Genomic DNA, 22,021 nt, shown 5'->3' with positions numbered 1-22,021 from the left:
CTGGAGGAGCATATACATTTATTAATGTAACCATCTCTTTCTGTAATTTCCCCTTCACCATTATATATCGTCCCTCTGTATCCTTGATTTCTTTGAGACACTCAAAATTAGTCGAGTTTTGTATTAATTATTATTATTAAGTATTGCCACACCTCTTTTGTTGCTTTGTTTACATGTACTGTAATAGGTGTTTCTATAACCGAATTTCTTCAGCTTTTCATGTTCTTCCTGGGAAAGGTGTGTTTCCTGCATAAAGATAACTTGGGCCAGTTTTCTCATTTTCAAAATTATCTTAGATCTTTTAATTGGATTGTTCAACCCATTAACATTTAACGACACTAACGATATGCTGTTCATTTATAACTTTGGAGTATGACGTTATACATTTCTTTCGGACCCTTATTGCAGCCATGAGAATAAACAACAGCCCAAAGAACATTGAGCAACTTAACACTGAAAAAAAACGAACTAAGACAGTAGGCACTTGCCCCCCACGTTTCCCCCGTGGGTTGAGGGGAAGATCCCATGAAATATGGGGGCCCCTCCTTGGTGAGGTCTATTCTTGCTATACAGATTTTCTTGAACATCTGTCACATTATAGCTCACACATACAGCATCCGATCAATCTTAACAATGAGGACTATTAAGTCCAATCACCCAGGTCCAACTATATACAAACTCTTAGACTATTTATCTTCAGTGTCTTTTATGTGTTATCTTTGACTTACTTATTCATGTAGATGCACTCACATACTTTATTAGTCCATTCCTCGGTATTTCTGCAGTCTTTGTTTCGCTCGTGTTGCGGTGTCCTCTTTGTTTCCCACTCGTTGCCATGGCCACGCTCTCTTGAGGTTCTCCTCCGTCTCCGCGGAAGGCGCTCCTCTCGCCGTCGGGCTGCTCTCCATCCCCGTCTCAGGTGCACCTCTCCCTGCCGGGACAGTTGTCGCTCTGATCCCTCTCTGGCTCAGGTCTTTCGCAGCCTCTCTCGCAGTTTCGTATGTTTTAGGGCCGGTGTCCCAGTGAATCCTCATTCTGGTCATGGGTGTCTGGAAACGGATTCCTCTCAATTTTAAAACTTTTTTAATTCCCGCGTACTCCTTTCTTTTCTGAATTATTTCCGTGGCGTAGTCATGATCAAAGAACAACGCTCGGTTGTTATGTTGTGGTTTTTTCTTCCAGGCTTCCCTCAGTACCATCTCTTTTGTTGTGTACTGGAGGAAGTTCACCACGATAGATCTCGGGGGTTTGCTGGAGTCCGGTTTTGGTGCCAGAGCTCGGTGTGCGCGTTGTATTTGCAGGTCCATCTCTGCCGGTGTGACGGTCTGTTTTGTACTGCTGCTCTTTTTATTCATCCCTCATGACTCAGGCTTGGTAGAACAATTAAACTTTATTTTCTGAAACCACAAATGGAACACAATCATTCGGTGCTGTGGAAACTGCATCTGCCTGACACGTGATCGTATAGTTTTGCATTATCCTACTATAAACAAACATACCTGAAACCACAAATGGAACACAATCATCTATAAAAGAAAAGTTACAAAAAATGCATATTATTAAACACTAAATTAACCATAATCAACTAAAACACTGACAGACAGAAGGGACACAACTTACTCGGTGCTGTGGAAACTGCATCTGAGGGAAAAAAGAGGTTGCGCCCCACTAATCCCCGGAAGTTCCTGTTGTGGCCCTTAAAAATAAAATAAACATGGCAAAATAAAAGAAATACCTTAAAAAATGATGACTGCAGTTCCGAGTTGGACAGGATTTTAACAAGCAACATATTTACACCGTTACACCGGCAAGGCGAGCTCGTTTTTTAACAGCTGTTCTATGAATTGTGCGGCTGAGCTGCCCTCCGTTCCCTCTTCCAGGCCAAAGATCCGTAGATTGTTTCGCCGGTTTCTTCCCTCTTGGTCGGTCAATCTTTCTTGAAGTATTTTCTGCTGCTTCAGTGTTTGGAGCAGTGCCTCTTTCACCTCCACATTCCAGTTCTCCGTCTCGTCAATTCTTTGCTCAGCCTCCGCGATTCTCACCGTTTGTGATGCTAGCTCAGACATGGGCAAAGTACAGCCCGCGGGCCGTATACGGCCCGTTGGGCTTTTTAATCCGGCCCGCCGAACTTGTCCAAATTTAAAAAAAAAAAAAATTTAAATTTTTTTTTTTTTTTTAAACTAACAATTTTGTAGCACTTCAATGGAACGTACCTATAGAACTTTGTAGTTTTGCTTTATTTTTGAAGAAATCGTACTTTCTTGATTCTTGTTGTTCTGGGTTTGAACCCTCAGGGTTGAATGCACTTATTGTAAGTCGCTTTGGATAAAAGCGTCAGCTAAATAAAATTTGCCCGGGAGTGGGGTGTATCGGGCTCGAAAGGGCACATGATCTCCATTCACTTTTTTCCTTTGCCCTGTGAGCCCTTCTGTCAAATGAGAGGATCAAGGAAACAAAAAGTGGACAATGAGTGTCGAGTGTTTAACACGGAGTCGACAACAAAATACTTTTTCACTGAAGTCCAATCGAAGGCTGTATGCCTGATATGCAGAGAAACTGTCGCAGTTTTCAGGGAGTACAACATCAGCCGTCACTTTGCTACGAAGTCAGTCAACGCAAGAACGGGTGGCTGCAGCTCAGAGGTTGGCGACTAATTTACAGACTCAGCAACATTTTTTTTCACAGACAAACTGCGATTAAAGAGTCATCTACCAAGGCATGTTTTTTGGGGGCATCGAAATAGCAAAGGCTAGCAAGCCTTTCTCTGAAGGCGGGTTTTTGTTAAATGGCCTTGCAAATAAGTGCTTTGCTACTCGGTAAAGGCCAAATCCTTTCATGTAATGATTTTTCCATGTCATTTATATTAGTTCACAAAAACACTCCATCCATCTGTTCCTGGCCCGGCCCCTCTGTCAAATTTTGGAACCCATTGGGGCCCGCGAGTCAAAAAGTTTGCCCAACCTTCCCCGTGTCTGCTAGCTTTTGGTTAATGTCTCTCTTAAAATCCTCGAGTTCTTCCTTAAGTTCTCTTTTCATTTCTTTTTTGAGTGTGGCGAGCTCGCTTTTCATCTCCGTTCTGAAGTCGTTGATTTCTTTAAAGATGTCTTTCAGACCTGCACGCAGCGCTTCGACAGCTCCGGTCTCCATGTTTTCGTCTTCTTCCCCCGTGTCCGACATGTTTCCTCCGTCGTCCGGCAGTACGGGTTGTTTAGCTGGGTTTTTGGTATTTTTTCGTCCTCTTGATCTTTCTCTCCTTTTCATACTCAAAGCCAAAACGTTAAAACTCGTTTTAATAACCGAGTTCGGGATTTTTTATCGAGTTTGATCGGGAGCAAGCTGTCTATGCTGCCAACCTGAGCTGGGTCCCACGTGACTTCCTCATGTCACTCAACATTTAAGGCACGTTTCACATAAATGTCACGGTCAAAACTTGTTTGAGTCAACTCCTTCAGACTCCTTTAACTCACCAATCTTCTTGTGCGTCACTAAACCAGCCCCACTGGCTCACCACCCACCTGATATCAAGAACCGCCTTACAGCTTCATGAAACTGTTACAAAAAACACAAACAGTGCTCAACTGTACAAAATTTAAACTACAAACCTGGATAATATAAGAAATTATAAACCAACATAAATATTTAACTATACACACACATACTGCATAATGGCTCTTACAATTCCGGCCCCTAATTATAAGGCAGGATATCTTTATAATTATTTACATGCAACATAGTCACAAGAGCCATATTAAACCAAAATAACAAACAATCTACCACAAAACTTAAATTCTTCTCCCCCCTTCATTATTGTACAGTTGAGGAAAGTGGGTTAGCGGACAGAACAGTTATCTCCATCTCTCTCTGTCTCTCAAAAACACTGTTTTTGACAGTGTGTGTGTGAGTCATGCCAAACTAATTGGAGTGATGGAATGTCAAGCCCATTCTAATCAGAGACATGAGAAACCAGCCAAGTCCAGATTGTGGCAGTGAGTATGAACTGGTGCAATGAGATAGAGTGTAGAGGAGAGCCTCACTCATCCAATCTCCTTATTTAGATCATAATTCGTGACAGTCTAGTGCTATGACGACTTTGTACTCAGTCTCAGGTTATGAAGTCTTGAGTTACAAATTCAATTGATCTCTGTTCTCTACTTCAAAAGAACACAAAGGAAACAATCAGGTATAAAATATGATGATTATTGTCTAATATATACTAGTATTGAAGAAATTACTAGGATGATAAGACAGGAAAATTTAATAAATTTATCACATGGATTTCAAACAATGGAATGCGTAGGTGGTAATATACGCAACGGTGGCACGCAATGTGGTATAGTGGGATTGTGTGGTGAAAATGTTAATGGTAACTAATTAATGTGTGAATAATTTAAACTATAAAGGTACATTTATAGATTATAATTCTGGCACCTACATCAACCCAGTCATTAATAGCAAAATGATTGGACTGTGCCTGCTTGAATAAGTACTGCTATGCTATGAACATCCTTGGCTGGAACTCAGACTGTGGTTTTGTTGGCTGATAACCTTATGTTGGAACTAGTCGATCTATTCCAAAACGCCGTTGGTTGCTACCAACGGAGCTCTGCCAGCAGTCCAAGATGTTAGAGGTTGAGACCTCGTCTGCAGGCTCTCTCCTTCGACAACGGATCAATCAATCAATCAAATTTTATTTGTATAGCCCATATTCACAAATCACAATTACTCGCACTAGGCTTAACCTAGTGCAACATCCTCTGCCCTTAACCCTCAACAAGAGTAAGTAATAACTACCAAAAAAAAGCTTTTAACAGGGGACAAAGAACCTAGAAACCTCTGAGAGAACCACATGTGAGGGATCCCTCTCCCAGGATGGACAGAAGTGTAAAAGAAGCCACATGTTACTGTGGACATGGATAATAACAGTATTACCCTCCTACAACATTGATGCAAAAAAACATTTTATAACAAAATGGAAAAGTGTGTCATTGTTTAAAGAATTTGTACATAAGAAAATGTCTGACAGAGATGAAGAGAGCATGAATGACAAATCAATTTACAAGTTATTGTCAGTAATGTTATGCGAGTAGGCATTTTATATGTTAAGCAGTAGAGATGAGCCGGATACTCGGCTGAAACGAGTATCCGGTACGGATAAAGCACTTTTGCCGAGTACGATTATAATACGAGTAATCGGAGTCATTATCTGTGCTCGGACTGAATGAAAATCCTCACACAGCGTCACATCGTTCCTCCCGTCACACACGGCTCTGCTCACTCACTCACAGAACAGCTCTCTGTCTCTCAGTCACTCAGGTTCACTGCGCATCGGGACTGTTCCATAGGCTCAGTCAAGGAAGCAGAAATGATTCGTTCATTTCCCGACTGGGTCTTCGGGTACGAGTCTTTGGAAAATTTTTCACAAGACCTGCATTGGCTCAGTAGAGGAGCGCTGGAGATGTAGCGAGGGACGTTCACTGTCTCCCGGAGAAATGAACACTCGGTGTTTCCAGCACAGAAAGACGCGAACCACATCCGTCCACAAGTCACAATGACTGGCCCCGTTATTTTCACTTTACATTCACACCTACTTTACAGTAAAGTAAACCTCTATTAAATACAGTACAACATGACAGTTTGTATGGTTTGAAATTGTCATTTATTATCACACTGGCATTTAATTATCACGGCAAACAATTACACTGCACTAAACTTTAAGTGTTAATGTAAAGTGAAAATAACAAAACCAGTCTGTATGACTTGCGAACGAATACAATTCACGTCTTTCCACACCAAAAACACAGAGTGCTCATCTCTCCGGGAGACAGCGAACGTCCCTCGCATCTCACTCACACACACACACACACACACACACACACACACACACCTGGTGTGGAAATAAATTTAAAAAAAATAAAAATAAAATAATCATAAAAAAATGTCAAAGTTAAAAAGAAAGTTATGTTGAACCAGCCCACTTCCGGGTTAAATCACACCCACTTCCGGGTTAGGCCCCGCCCACTCCGAGTACGGATACGGATAATTCATATAGTTAACAGATACAGATACAGATAATGCTGTACTCGCTCATCCCTATTAAGCAGTCTTGTTATAATCAGCTGTAATCAGCTGATAGTCCACAATCAGCTGCCACTCAGATCAGGATCCACCACCACAATCAGATGCCACCATGATCCACAATCCATCGTCATGATCCACCACCACAAGCCACAATCGTCGTTGCAGGTTGGTCCCTGTCGACCAGTTCCATTTGAGTAATCTGAAATGTCAGTCATATATCTCTCAGGTTGAGAAAAGTTTTTTTTATATACATTGCAATCACCTTCAATTTTGCTGGCTTAACTTTTATTACATTTGCACTAAGACTTAAAGTCTACCATTATGCCATTGTGTTCAGACAGCTATGTCAGTTTATGCCAGGGGTATTTGATGTTCAGCCAAAACCTACAAAAATCATTGGAACATCAAAAACACAAATCAAAGAGAGAGAAGCAACTCAAATATGCGATATTCAGAGTTAGGTCAGACGTCCAGTATGATATCCAGCTATCCAGCCGTGTACTTCAAGTGGGAGAAATAGGAGTTACACTCGTTGCTGCTTTTTTTTCAGGCAAGTTCACCAGGTGTTCATTGTAAAACAATTTGGCCTCTTCTTCTGTGTGGAATTTGTACTGTGTGCCCTGGTACGTAAATGAAAGCAAAGCTGGTGACTGAGCATGACCTCAATGCCTCTGTTGTGAAGTTAAGATTTAACTGTGGTGAATTTGCCTTTGAATTTGAATTTGAATTTGCTTCCTGGCCATCTCAATGCTCATATCTGGGTAAATTAAGATCTTATGACCCTGGTAGAATTGTCAGCGTTTCCCTTGCTAGAGCAAGCACCAGGTCTCTTTGCTTGTAGCGTAGAAAGTGAATGACCGTGGGTCCAGGATGTTCTACTTCCCCTTCTTTTGGTCTCAGGTTGCGGTGTGCCCTGCCAAGCTCTGGTGGTGAGGTAAACTCTTACTCTTACTTTTTCGTTACAAGAACGTTTTTTGAGGTCTTCTGCCTTGTGTTTGAGATTAACGTTCCCACTTTGGAGCTTTCTCAAATGAGGTCGCTTTTGTTACAGTTTCCCGGTTTCCATTGCAGACATACAAGGGCCAAAGTTATCCACTTTGATTTGACCTGTATTTAAAGTTGTCTGAATATGAGACAATGAAGCTTGTTTTTCAGCTGATATGCCTGCTCTATTTTTCTCCAGTTCAGCTTTCAGCTTTCCATCAGAGTGGAGTTAGCTAGCTTTGATGCTGGAAGCATGGCAGGGTCTGTGGTCGAACATTTTCCTCTGGGCACTTGTTTTACTCTTGCCAGACATACTCCAAAAGTTGGGTTATAGTCCAGTGGTGTGGCTCTGAGTTTACTCTGAGTTTGCTGATGGTGCAAAGAATCTCAAAAGTATTTTCCATGACACTGCAACTCACAGTTGATTCGGGCTCTTAATGCCACTTTTGACAATTCTAAAAGTTTGGACCTTCCTCTGTGGATCTCTAAAATGAGGACTCGAATTAACACTTCCAACATTGGACAGGAAGTGTAGCCATATATGGTATTAATGGTGCAATAATTACACTAATTTGCTATCCTTGTGCACATACTCAGATACATGCGGATGAAATTCATTATGTTTATGACCTTCATTTACAAACTGTTGAAGTTAATAGCATTTGTTGAATCTGATGTGGAATGTTCGTACAAATTCACCTTATGGACAAATGTAGGAGAAATTTAGGATTAGAACTTATATAAGGCTCAATGTCATTCATACTCAGGTGGAACTAATTACAATCACAGACATAACATCTATTTATCTGTTCTTTTTCAAAGTTACATTGTTCAGGCCCAGAGGAACCAAAGAAACCCTAACACTCAAATAATCTAATGTTGGGGAAGGTTGAACAATTTTTATGTAGGGATGTCTTTTATTTCCAATCCTATATTTAATCAACATTTTCCAAAGGTGATTTATTGCAGACTTTTGTTTTACTACATTCCTTTCTGGCAACTGTATCAAATCACATTTCTTTCAGGCTTAAAACTTGACTTCTGATTATTTATTTATATTTCTCCAATTAATGGATTACTAATCTGCAGCAGATGAGTAGTTCTACATTTCCCCCCAAAATGTAATAGGGGTGATCATTATTATAAGCGCTTAAGTGTGAAGTATCTCCTAATTGTGTACAGAAGTTAAAACAATTACACACGTAAAATGAAGCAGTATATGATAATCGATAGAAGATACAGAACTTTGCATTACTCTCCTACTCCCTATTAGAAGGAGGAGGCTGGATCTGAAGGTGTGAAGAAGGGACTGCAGTTGGAAAGAATGAAGAGGAAACACAGCACACAACATCAGAAAGAATAGAATAATGTGGAAAGGAGTTGAAATTTGGAACAGGCTCTTTTGAAACTTATGTACAGTAAATTCTGTATCATATATTATAACTTATGTTGTATCTTCATCATAAATAGTGAAAATGATATGTGTTCTGTTTGCAGAAACCAAGCCAGGAAGTGGTCTGTGCAAACCAGGAACCATTGCTCTGTTTGGCAACGTGGTGTACAGCGGACTGCTCAACAAGCACTTCTGGCATTTTGGGGTTCCCCTTGTCACCAGACTGGTTAGTTCTTGATCTTTTTCTCATGTCACACCTCCTGCTCTACATGGATTGTATTTTTTCCCATGGTTCATCTATTGCAGCAATTGCTTTACCTTTCTCTCTCACACACACATAAACACACACACGCAATCACTGATATTTAGTCTACCAATGTGTTAAGCGGTGCAAGTAAATGCACGTCACTGTGTCTTCTTGTCACTCACACACACACACACACACACTAATGTCTCGACCAAAGTGTTTCATGTGGGGTAGGATTTGTACAAACATGGCTGCTTCATGCCTTGGCAGCCTAACTGTTTGGTTAGTTACCTCTGCAAGGGAGGTTATGTTTTCATCTGGTGACCACTGCTTTATGCAACAAAGTGAAGCTCTTAAAAGCTATGCCAGTGTAGGGAAGTTTATATGTATTGCCGCAAAACTTCTATACTAACAGTTGTTGGGTGATCATTAAGCAAAATATGGATGTTTTTCACCTGCAGAGCTTTCTTAGCAAAATCGAAAAGATTTCAATTTCACTAAAGCAAGACAGCCTTTTAACATTAATATACACTATATATATGTTTGTATTTATCTTTTTTTCATAAATATATTTCTATATTGTAGCAACTCACTATTAATTATGAGAGGAAGGTTACACATTACTTTCATTCAAGGTGGAGGCAAGAAATCTTATTTCCCAAGAAACAAGTTGAATTGCAAGTCAACTATAAATTGGCAAAGACATTAAAATGATTAAATACGCTACTGAAGATAGATTCCAGTACTATATGAGGCCAGTTTTTCTAAAACATGAAAAATACAGAACAATTAGTTATTATACTTTTATTTCATGTTGTCAGCTTGAGTATCAAACAGAATGTTATGCACTCAATTCTTCTTATGGACAACAGAGGATGCCAACACGAGACAACCTTTCCTCCCTACTATTTGCAGGAAAGGGCAGTTAATGAGTGCTGTACAGAAAACTCAGAGTTACCTCTTGTAAAAGTTGACCTCTGCAGAGGCAACACACGCTCGCAGCAAAACCTCGAGCAGGATAGCTCAGATCCCATTGCTTAAAGCAATCGCCTCTACTCCAGCCATTTGCAATGAAAAGCCAGAGTTTTAAGATGGTTCAACAGTTGTCATTTTACAAGTCTGGAGAGTTTAAGCAAAGAGCATGGGACCACAAGTCGAATCTCTGACCTTTCCTAGACATTTTGTTAGACCAGAAAAGTTGATACCTTGATGGAGAAACTGAAAGTACCTTCTTTATTCTGTTTGTTGAAGAAAAAAAGGATAGTCTTCTTTAGTTGAAGCCAATATATCCAATATAGCCCTCTAGTAGCCATAGGAGTTGTGATGGGAAGTTTGACTGTCAACTGTAAGGAGCAATGGGCGAGTCAGCAGAAAAAAGAGGGTGCTGGATTATTGGCTGTTTGTTTTCCCATTCAATCATCAATTGTCATTGTTTTGTTTTTTCACAAACAACAATGCTCCATAATTTAACTTAGGGGTTATTGTTGTAAGTATGACTAACAGGGTCCCTTAACCTGTACAGGGTAGCAGCTATAAGAAAATCAAAGCCAACCAAGATTGAACTGTCAGTTGATTAATATTGCTTAAGTTTTTAGAATATTAAGTTTGATATTTGAATATTATATCAATAAAATAGCCTAAATACATAAAACATTAATAAAATAAACCACACACACAAACAAAGGGCTCTTAGGTTCTGTTAACAAAAATAGCTCTTGATTAAATATTAAACATTTGGTTCAGGAAATATTTAACCAGCTCAGTTAACAGGACGGGATGGTTATGATTTACGTTAGCTTAAAGGTTTGTATTGTATAAGGTTAGAATTTCAGCATTTCACTTAAGACTTTGTGTGTGTGTTTGTGTATGTTTGTGTGTAGTGTAGTGTAAAGCGCAGGTCAGCAGGAGTTTGGTAGGAGGACACTCAGACATAGACGGGAAGAAAACCAACCACTCGTAACCGAGTTTACCGCTATAATCTCCGCTTCATTTTCTGTTTCTCCCAGAGAGGTGAGAGAGAGACCAGTAAAATGTAAGAAGACCAGAAGCCAAATGCGGGCCGGATCAGACGATCTTGCGAGATGTATATATACCTTTCGTTTCTAAATTAAATAGATATTGTAGAATCCACTCGGTAAGTAGCAGCAGTACACCATGTGTGGCTTTGATCCTATAACCTAAGGAACATGTTTAGCCAGCTGTAGAATTCAGGGCTATGGTGGAAAAAAAATACAAGCATAAGCGTTAAGCTAAGACTCATAAAGTACTCTGGTAACTGCTAGTTTGGCTTTTCCTTCCAAAGATCGGGACCCATTATGTTAAATGGTTTTGTATTTATATAGCGCTTTTCTAGTCTTGATCACCACTCAAAGCTCTTACAGTACAGTTTTAAATAAATAAGTTATCAGTTATCAGTCAGCATTCAGCACTTTTTCTTGGACAGACCCCTTGATTAATGAGATGGAGCTGTGTGTGTGTGTGTGTGTGTGTGTGTGTGTTGTCTTTGGGTCTTTTTAATCCCTTCCTCTTCTCATATAGCATTTGTTATGAAATCCTAAATATCCATCACATACCTCATAGTCGAGGAAATGTGACATATTCAGGCATTTAGAAAAAATGGTTAAGTAATTTTTTCCGGAGTTTATGGGCATATATACAACATGGTTACCTGAGCAATATTATGATTACTCCAATATGCTTATTTAATATTAGATTTTTTTTTTAAAACAAATATTGAGTAAAAAATTATTCATATTAACAATGTAATGTTTTGAAAAAAATACTACCCAATCCTTGGTATGTATTCGATGTAAAAGATCATCCTTTTATTGTGTAAAGAAGCAAGGCTTTTGTTAAAGGCACACTTTAGATTGGGTTTATTCATTATGATGGGATGCACACAGCATGGAGACATATCCCTTGTAAGATGGAGACAGTGTTCATAGTCCACATCTTTCTTCACCTCTTCTCCTTGACCCTGACAACAGCACCAGTCATCTTTTATTTTTTTTTATTTTTTTTAGCATAAGCTCACACATATTCAGGGTCTGGATTAATTTATTCATGACCCAGACCTGAAATAACTTGTTAGTTTCTACATGGTACTTTCTAGGGAAAAAGAGAGAGGCCAGACCATTTCTCAGCTTTTGGTAATCTCAGAGAGAGAAATAAAGGAGAGTGAAATCCTAGGCTGCACAGCAGACATCCATACATGTATGTAAATGGCCTTATTTCAAGAAAGCCTCTTTCATCACAAATGGCTGTATGAATTGGTATTCATACTCTAGCTATACTAAGAACTAGCTCATTTCATTTTTTCATGGTAAATTAAAATATGCCTCAAATTTGAGAAATTTGCTGAACATTCCACTCCTTCCTTTGACGAGACTGTGAGGGAAGTTCGGATCATTTTACCGACTCGGTTCTTTCAATCTCGTTCAGTAAAATGAACGAATCTTTTTTCGTTCACTGTCTCCCGGAGAAATGAACACTCGGTTCCTCGTGTTCTTCTTCTTCTTCTTCTCTGCAGCTTGTTTTCTTAAATGCAAACCTACCTTAGAGCAGGCCCTAAACTGCAGTTTTGTTACAGAATGTTCCTTTGGTTTTTAGTGTGATTTAAATACTGTTATTGTTATCTATCTGTGGCTGAATAGTGTGATTTAACTTAATTTTTATTTAACCTTTTGAGATACATTATATATATATATTTTGTTACAAAGCTCTACTTGACAAACTTTTTTAACTTTAAAAAACCATACTGTTGTATACTGTTTTAAGTTTTCTATCATGTAAAGTGTATTATTATTATATGCAAAGAGTAAATTATTAATAAATGTAACATGGTGCAATATTGGGATTTTGGGTAACAATAAAAACATTTTATATCACATTTGATTAATTTGGTATTTCATTCAAAGCGACACACTAACTTCTAGATGGCTTGCAAGTCACCTAGTGCAAAACTGTGGGGAAGGGCCACGGTCCCCTTGGAGACAGCCATGACTGACAGCTTTTGTGTGGCAGATCATATTTTTTAAAGTAAACCTCTATTAAATACAGTACAACATGACAGTTTGTATGGTTTTAAATTGTCATTTATTATCACACTGGCATTTAATTATCACGGCAAACAATAACACTGCACTAAACTGTAAGTGTTAATGTAAAGTGAAAAAAACAAAACAATCAAGTAATCAATTAGTCATTTGAATTTACATTAAGCAAATACAACTGTGGTCTAACCCAAAAGAATCTAATACACTCCACTAGACCTTTTATAAGGAATAAAGCGTTTAGGATCTCCCGGTATCTTTAAACATACAACGATGGTTTTTACTCAAACTGGTCACCACATCAGGTTCCAAGCCAAGAACCGAGATCTGAGGCTGCAGGCTGTGTGGACACATACTCACCAACACTTGACAAAAAAGCATAGCCTGGACTCAAATTTTGGACTCTTAATACCAATCATTGATGGTTTGACTGTCACAGTCTATCTAAGTATTGTTGCTGACCATGTTAATTCCTTTGTGACCACAGTTAACTATCTTCTAATGGTTACTTTCAGCAGGATAATACTCCATGTCACAAAGTAAAAGTCATCTGAAAACGAGTTTCTCTGAGCTTCAGTGACCTCCCTGGTGTCCAGATCTATATTCAGTAAAAGTGTTGGGGTGTGGTAGGACAGGCTTTTGGCAGTATCGCTGCGCAGCTTACAAATATGCAGGAATAATGTAATGCAAATTAACACGGAGCAAAGTCTCAGCAAAGTTTCTAACGTGAGGAACTACCAAGTATGAGTAAGGTGTTCCAAATAAAATATGCAATTCAATACTTGTTAGTAAGACACATTCATTGCTGGTTTTGGTTTTGGAGCGGGCGGCTTTGGCTGAGGGTTAGAGTGGTCGTCCTCCAACCTGAAGGTTGGCGGTTCGATCCTCAGTCTGACCCATCTGCATGCCGAAGTGTCCTTGGGCAAGATGCTGAACCCTAAATGGCCCCCCATAGAATAACAAAGTGTTGTGAATAGATGCACTGTATGAATGTGTGTGTGCATGGGTGAATGTGAAACTGTACTGTAAAGAGCTTTGAGTGGTCATCAAGACTAGAAAAGCGCTATATAAGTACAAAAACCAAAAACCATTTATTAATTGGATATATTAAAAATTTTTAAAAGAGGTGTAATATTCACCATTTTGTCCCTCAGCAATGAGAAAGCAGACCTTCATGTAACATTCAAGTCAGTATTTTAACCTACCCTAAGAAAAATCAATAAATCTCATTTCATTTTAGATGTAAATTGTATTGGTGTTCATTTTTCTTACAGTGCAAGTTTGAATTAAATAGGATTAAACTACTCAGGAGCTACACTATTTATGATTTCCTAACGAGATTGATTTTCTTTCACATTTCTCTGCTATGAAACCAAAATGCAAATTCTGTCGGGTATTAATTCTAATGTGGCCCTGACACAGGGACACATTGGTTGTTTTCAGACATGAACTGCAGAAAATGTCCAGAAAAATTGGGGTAGAACATTTCGCGGAATTTGCACATATAAAGACTGCTGCAGGAAATTGTCAGAGTCAGAAACATTGTATGAACATTCAGGGAAGGGCCTGTTTCATTAAAGTGCTCTAATCTCGTTGTCTCCGTTGTCTTTGTCGGTAAGTGTGGCACCTCTTTTTCTTCCTGAGATATTTGTATGTTTGTTATGTTTGCATTCGTTACATGTTAGAGATCAACATGCCCACTTGCTCACTGTGATTTTATTTTGCTGGGTTCTCATATGCACTCAATCATATTCTGGATATTTTACCTGAGGACTTACAGGAAACAAGTGAGTCAGACATTTACATTGTCACAAACAGCCCCTCTGGAAAATGTCTGGAAGATTTCTGGAGTTCAGTGTATGTCTGAACGCCACTAGAGTGACACAGGAGTAGCCAGGAGTCTCCACTCAGTCTATTGTTTTTAGTGCTCCTTGTGTGTGCACTGCAGCTTTTCAGGCAGTGAAGGGGTTAACGTGGCAGCTTGCCTCAGTGGTGTATCGACTGTACTGGTGGGGGTGGTGGTGTGAGGGGGTAAATGTGCTGAGCAGACTCCATCCCTCATCCACCTACCTCTCTTACTCTCTCTCTTTCTCTGTCTGCATGCCGCGTCCACAAACACGCCCATCAACTATATGCAAGAACAAAAACACAATTTATGTGGATGATGAAACCGAATATAAAATATTTCAATGTGTGTCTGCGTGATTGCATCTAACACAGACAGACACACACACATTGCATTCCATAAGATATGATAAAATACAACTTTATTTATCCCGAAGATATTTCTTGTGCCAGCTTGCTCTAAGTTTACAGTTCAGAACAATATAAAGTAGAATAGGATACAGGAAAATAAATAACCCATAACCGTAATCAAACATTATCCATCACAACTAAATCCTTCACTGCCACCCTTTCCCTTCACCTAACCTAAACCTTGAATAACCCTAAAACCACAGTTTAACCATCAAAAAGCCCTTGGAAGTGAGGACTGGCCAAAATAACCTCACAATGATGGTTTTGAACCAAGAGTTCTCATCACAACCATAACGAGACATGTACGAGCACACACACACACACACACACACACACACTCACAGAGACACACACTACTTTGCACACATGTACATTAACACTAGCACCGCTACCGGTTCCTCTCTCTGCCGACCAGGAAAAACAGAACAAAAGAAAAAAAGAAAGAGAGGCAGCTGCTATAGTTTAGCTGTTTTACTCCTCTAGTTCATCCTCTCCTCCTAGGTTAAGCAAGCACTCTAAATTGAAATTTGTTTTGACAGCTCTGTTGTTTCTTACCCCCCCACACTTACCACCATCGAACCTCCAGCCCTCCTCCTCCACCCTGATGCTCCCAGTGCAACCTAATGAAACCAGCTGACATTGTTGGCTCTTTAGCGAAGGCAACATCAAGCTATGCTGCCTCCTCTTTGTCGTTGTTCCTTCCCCCTCCATCTAGTCTTGCCTTGCCTCCTTTGTTGCGGCTCCTTGTTTGGCTTTCCCACAACTTCTTTGCAGCCTGTCACCCAGCTTCCCTCCACCAGCTCATATCTTCATCCCTCCTCCCTCCGTCTCTCCTCTCTCTCTCTTTTTCTCTCTCTCCCTTTCCTGCCCCCCCTTACTTTTCCTCCATCCCCTCTGCACTTGTCTCTCTCCGGATGAAAGCTTCTGTGCTACTGTACCTTGTGGTGATCTCAAGCTTTTCCTATCTCCCAGCCTCTCCAGCGCTCTTTACCCTGGAACACTGTCGAAGAAAGTCAGTCTTAGACTTAGACCTCCCTCAATTCAGAGCTGTTGGACCGAAGCTACCCAGAACGAGAAACGAAGAAAAGCACAGGGAGAGAGAGGATTCATACTGAGATTTTAGTGTATGTCAGTGAAATAGGCAGTAGTTCAGTCTACAGCAAGCAAAGAAAGAAAAACAGAGAAAGCAAGAAGAGCTGAGTAGGTTTAAAAGAGTGGCAAGTTGGAGAAGAGGAGTAAGAAGAGGCAGAAGGAGAAGTGAAGTAAAGAACAAAAGAAAAAGGGAGGTACAACCCTCAGCACTTTCTCCCTTGTTGCCTTTCTCTTTACTCTTTCCCTCTTTTTCTTTCCTCCTTCAGCGAAGAAGCGGAGGAAGACTTTTTTGAAAGGTTCAGGGGGAAGAGAAGCGGCGTAAAAGCCTCAGCGGCGACTCTGAGAGGCAAAGTCCCGCTTCTGAGGAGTCTGCAGGAGAGGAAGAGTGACTGTCTTCCAGGGCAGAGGGACACATGAAGGGACTTTATAACTCTGCTACAAAACCACAAACACAGGGCAATTAGCTGGCCACCAGATAACACTTGGCAGACGGACTCAAGAGAAACAGAAAAGAGAAAAAAAGTCCACTGACTGTAGAAGAAGATCAGTTCAGAGCAGGACAGGCGTACTGAAAAGCCGGAACCAACAGCAAGGAAAAAGCAGAAGAACCCTGTCCTCTCCTGTTGCTTTGCATAACCCTGTCTTCCACCCCCTGGTCTCCCATCCCCTCTCCGCCGAGATGATGATGTACTTCTGGGTGAGTACTAAGGCCCTGTGGGTGGTCTCCTGAACGCTACTAAGAGACCATGGATACATACACATAAAAGCTGACGCATACCATACACTGAAATACAATGTGTGTCTGAGGGTTTCTGTGCCTGTTATTTTATTAAGTTACTTATTTCCAAGATGTGTGCCTTTTCTTCTAAATATTCTACCAGAGTGCAAAGAATTTGTCTGAAGTTCCACCTGTGTGAGAGAATGATAAAAGTGGCATTTTTATTGGTTTTACTGCAGGATATACAACAGACACTGTATTTATGAATTGTATAAGAGGTCATGGGTAAGAATGGTATGTTTGGAATTGCAAGATGCACTTACAGCGGTGTTGTCTTGAAGGAAGGAACCTTGTACCTCCAAAGTGCCAGATAAAAGGTGTTTTTGGTACCGTTTTTTTTTTTTTATAGCCACTCAACAGGTTGAGAGTGTTTGAAATGTGAGTGAAGTGAGAATTTAACATACAGAGGGTCATTGGTGTACCAGTTAAGATATTACAAACACCGGCTGTTAATGATGTGATGCTGTTATGTGTGACTTTTGGTGTAAACAATACTCCAAAGACAGTCTATAATGGCATATCACCTATAAAGCTAATAACATTTCACAGAGACCTGATACTAAGACAACTTACATATAATGTATAACAACACTTGTATTGTTATCATGACAGAAGTATGTTCCTCCTGCCAAGCACAAGCATTAAGGATTCAGATGATGGCCTGTGGCTAATGTTTCATGTTAAACAAGATTTATTTAATTTTCAGTGGCTCCTTTGTGAGCAGTATCAGAATACTGTCTGCTCTTCTATCACTGTCTTTATGAACAGGCCATATCTCACAGCTGTTTGTTAGCATAGATGTGAAACAATTAGATTTTGTTTTGTGTGCGCAACCAGGGTACCTCCAACCCCCCTATAGAGATACTGTGTAAGTCTCCAGTTCCAGCATCTGACAATACTTTCTCTTCATATCTATCCAGTCCTTTGATCAGAGGCTACTGGTCTATTTGATTTACTAAACCAAACATGAGATGATGTTAATGGTGATTAATTGCTTTGTAGAGAATCGCTACATCATGCAGCAGTTTGTCTTAAATAACAATTTTGTAAGTAAAGTCAAATACTATTACTTGGTCAGTTTGCATTTTAGGTGTGACATTCACATTACTAATGGATTTTAAATTCAATCAGTGACGTTCTTTGATTACTATTTCTGTTTAATTAATTTAGCTGGATATTCAACATAAAATTGAAAAAAAATGTGTCCTTTTTGGTTTTGGGGATATGTTGAGAAAGAGAATTTCTAAAATCTTTTATGAAATACAGCAGTTAACACAATCGTGAAATGAACCAAAATCTTAATTCAAATTGTTTTTTGTGTTGTTTTTCAACCGAGAGCAAAATAGGATCAAATAATATGCTGTTTCTAATGTTTTGAAGTACACGTCTGTCATTTATCATGCTCCAGGTAAGCTTGAGGTAAAACTCATTATCAGGGTTAAATATCAGGTGGATCAGCAGCTCCAACACCGTGTGTGCATGTGAGTGAGTGCAAAAGTATGTTTCCACAGTGCCTGTCATGGGAGTCAGGCCTAGACAGGAGATTCAGCTGAAGGTGTGTAAAGGACGCATTTTATTGGTATGCAGTGATGAGGAGGAGCTGCAAACAGTGATGCAGCATGTTCTGACCTTCGCCTGAAGAAGCTGAGGACCTATAGGAGACTCCCAATACATTCTCCCTGCTTATGTGAGGCACGGGAACTAGTCGAGTGTGTGTTTTCCAACCTACTGTATATGAGTTCAGCTTTGAATGCTGAAGTGAGCTGCTGTGTGTTGTTTAACAGCAAACCATAAGGCTTCAGCTGATTGATTTAGCACTAGCTTTGCATTGTGATTCAATACAGCTCATACGGTAACTTTGAGAGACTTTCAAGCTTTCCTGAGTTTCCCAACTTAAAACTTACACAATGCATTATGGGAACTAACTCCGAATGGAAATTATTTCCCCCTCAGACTTATTTTAGCCTTCTCAGTGAGAGACTCATGGGTTCAGTATACAGTAATTGCTTAATTGCAAGCAACAACAAACAAAGGGTGAAATGGCAAAAACATTGTTCAGATCTCATCACTTAAAATATGCAAAAATCTGTGTACAGCCAGCCACTTCCCCCAAGATCCAACCACTTTGCTGTTATCTGGCTGTTGGCAAAAGAACATTTGCTTTACTATTACAATACTCACTACTAACTTCTATTACTGCTTTACTCTCTGGTCAAAGATTTCTGTCACTTTCACAATGACTGGCAAAGGTTCAAATGTACATAAATGAAGAAGTAGGAATATTGTATTTAACAGTTGAAGAGGAAATTTGGATAAATAAGGAAAGAGAGTGAGGGGACAGTGGTGATGTAACTATGCCGTAGTGACCTCGGTCAATCTTATCCTCCTCTGTCATGCTCATGTTTGTTGGCCTCCTTGTCTCTTTGACGCATTATTTTTATTTTTATCATGTTTTTCTATTGTTATCTCAGTGCTCGCTCCATTTTTCTGCACTCAGTCCGGTGTACTGTATAGAAGTTTATGATGGGGAGTCTGTTGCTGGTGACTGTTTGAAGATATGAAGCAAGCGGGGGACTTTGATACAGCCAGTGCCGCTGACATTAGCTATTCTTCTTCATCACTGCTGCTTATCAACCCGCTCTAACTCTAACACTTTTCTTTCCCAAAAGTCCCAAAATATACTCTAAGTTAGCGCTCACATGCATGGCTATTATATGCTTCCACGTGCTTATTACGGATTTATCAGTGAATTTCATTTATCTTTTTAAATGAATAATATTTTACTCCTTAAATAAAGTAACATTTTCAGACTAAAATAATATAAGCTATAATTGCACTGCAGTGTTTCTGCTTGCACTTATATTTGTGCATACACCCATGCACACACATACGCAGGTCTGATGTTGCAGGGATATCCTTGATGGGACTCTGACAACAGTAGCAGAGTTTAAAGTACTTCTACCTTTTCCCTTCGGAGACTCTCTGCAAGAACAAAGGCCTCCGGTGCGAAGGATGTAAGAACGGTAACAGGGACTGCAAGAGAGGAAACAAAGCAAATAGCCGGAACTAATGAACAGGTACATTGAAGGTGAATGGGGGAAAAAACAAAAGGAAAGGATTATGAGCGAAACTGCGGACTGGGTCAGGATTCAGGTGCTTACCGAAGACACAAAAAGGAAAGGGAAAAGTTGATGACTGGCATTTTTCTGTTCCTCTCCTTTGCGCCCATGGGGTCACAAATTTTAATTATTCATGCTGTACATGGAAGGATGGATATGACAGGATGGTCACTTTTGAAAAGGAACAGTGGATAAGAAAGGACCAACAGTAAAGAGTAGAAAGGAGATATGCATCTGCCTCCTCCCTCCTCTCTGCTCTCCTCAGTGCATCTGTAAGCTGATGAATAATTGAGTGTGCTGAGCAGGGGGCTGTGTGGGTTAGAGCAGGAGAGAGAGGGAGAACTGCCAGTGTTAGACAGTAAAATTGAGGACCTGTGCCAGAGAAAGATCTCTTCCTTTTTTTTACTCCTCTTCTGCTTCCACTTGTCTCAGTTTTGATTCTCTTCAGGAACTCTACCTCACCCTCAGACACCCTCACCTTAGGGTGATGTGGACCAAACTCCACTCGTTACTGCTGTTGTAAATCTGACGAGAGCTAAACTGAGGTTTACTGCCATAAGGGTAACTCTGGCTTTTGGAGGAGAGCAGGTGGTCTTATTTCACACTCTTATCCAAACTGTTGATGCTGGTATTGGTCAAGCCCTCAGGGAACCACTGTAGCCATATTTTGCATTAGATCCTTGTAATCCTGCAAGTCCTCACCATATGAAATTACAGCAGTTTCCACTTTGTGCTTGGCTCTTTACTGCTTATTCTTCTATTCACTGTGTGCTGTAATCTCCACACCGATAAGGAGATTAAGCAGGCGAGCAGGAGAGGGGATTTCTAGGATTTCTCCTGAGTACAAAAGGATCTCAAAGGGAGGGAGGGATATTACCCTCGACTATTACCCAAGGTTTTAATACTGTGCAGGTAGAGAAAGGAGCAGAAACATGAGCAGAAAGATGGAGCTGGTAGGAGTCTTGCAAGAAAGAAAGAAAGAAGGGGATCTAGGTGTTATCACCTGGAGCCATCATTAGAACTGTTAACAGAAGGGACACCAGGGAAAGGTCAGAGCACCATCACACTCTTATCTTCTCAGCAGTATACTATCAGTATAGCAACAGTCCTGAATGATACCCACTCTGTATCTATGAACCCACATCAGCCACATACTTCGTGAAGTGCCATCAGAGAGCCAGATGGAATAGAGGATGAAGGATTTCTTGTTGGTGGTAACCTCCCAAACCAATTAGGAAATTTGGGGTGAGGTTGTGGTTGATTCCATAGCAGTGTGCAGGAATATGTTCACCTTGGAAAATTTGCATGTTCAAAACCACTATTTAGTGCCAACACAGGAATAAGTTTGCTCTATATGAATGTGGTGCTCATTTTAAACCAGAAGTTAATCTTTGCCTTCATAATGTTGACGTTAGTATTTTACAATATATTAGTGCTGAAATACGAGGGGAAATTAAGGGTAAAGAATTTCATGCTTCTCCTTGCTTCCAAGTAAATACAAGCTTTAGAAGACATTAGATCAAGCCTGATACAAATTAAAGTGAGTCTTATAATTGAGAACTCAGCTGAAGTCACCATTATCATCATCATTGTCACCATCACAGAAGAGAAATAGTCCAAATAGAGTGTGAACCGCTTGAACTGCTGCTCTTTTTGTATGAATATACACTGCTCAAAAAACCCTCAAACAACACAACAGATCTTGATAAACAAATCATCGAAGTTGAAAAATCCTTACTGGTTGCCACACCAAAAATCTAGGTAAAAAATTTAAATCAGAGGCTGATCGAACTTGCTTCATCATTGATATACCTGAAGTTTAACTGACTCAGTGTTAAACTGTGATGATTAAGTTTTCCCTTTATTTTTTTGAGAAGTGTACTTTTTAATAGTTGGAGCTGCTGCCAGGATTATTTTGCTCTGTCCTGGCTGACTGCATTAAGCAGTTTCTTTATTTCAGACTGGTTGTGACTTTTTGCTCAGAATGAGTCTCTTTCGCCAAAATACTATATGTGTATCAGT

The 22,021-nt window shown here is 39.9% G+C and overlaps 1 protein-coding gene across 1 annotated transcript in view; it reads left to right on the top strand.

The window, feature by feature from the left end:
- The first annotated feature begins 8,558 nt into the window (after positions 1-8,558).
- Positions 8,559-22,021, top strand: part of LOC133028348 (RNA binding protein fox-1 homolog 3-like) — a 216,707-nt gene continuing 203,244 nt past the window's right edge. The window contains exon 1 of the mRNA XM_061095543.1: positions 8,559-8,681. The gene's annotated coding sequence lies outside the window, so the exon portion shown is untranslated. The remainder of the gene's footprint in view (positions 8,682-22,021) is intronic.

The sequence above is a fragment of the Limanda limanda genome, chromosome 21 (assembly GCF_963576545.1).
Source record: "Limanda limanda chromosome 21, fLimLim1.1, whole genome shotgun sequence".
Classification (NCBI taxonomy): domain Eukaryota; kingdom Metazoa; phylum Chordata; class Actinopteri; order Pleuronectiformes; family Pleuronectidae; genus Limanda; species Limanda limanda.
The sequence above is the reverse complement of the archived record's forward strand: the minus strand, read 5'-3'. Positions and strand labels throughout refer to the sequence as shown.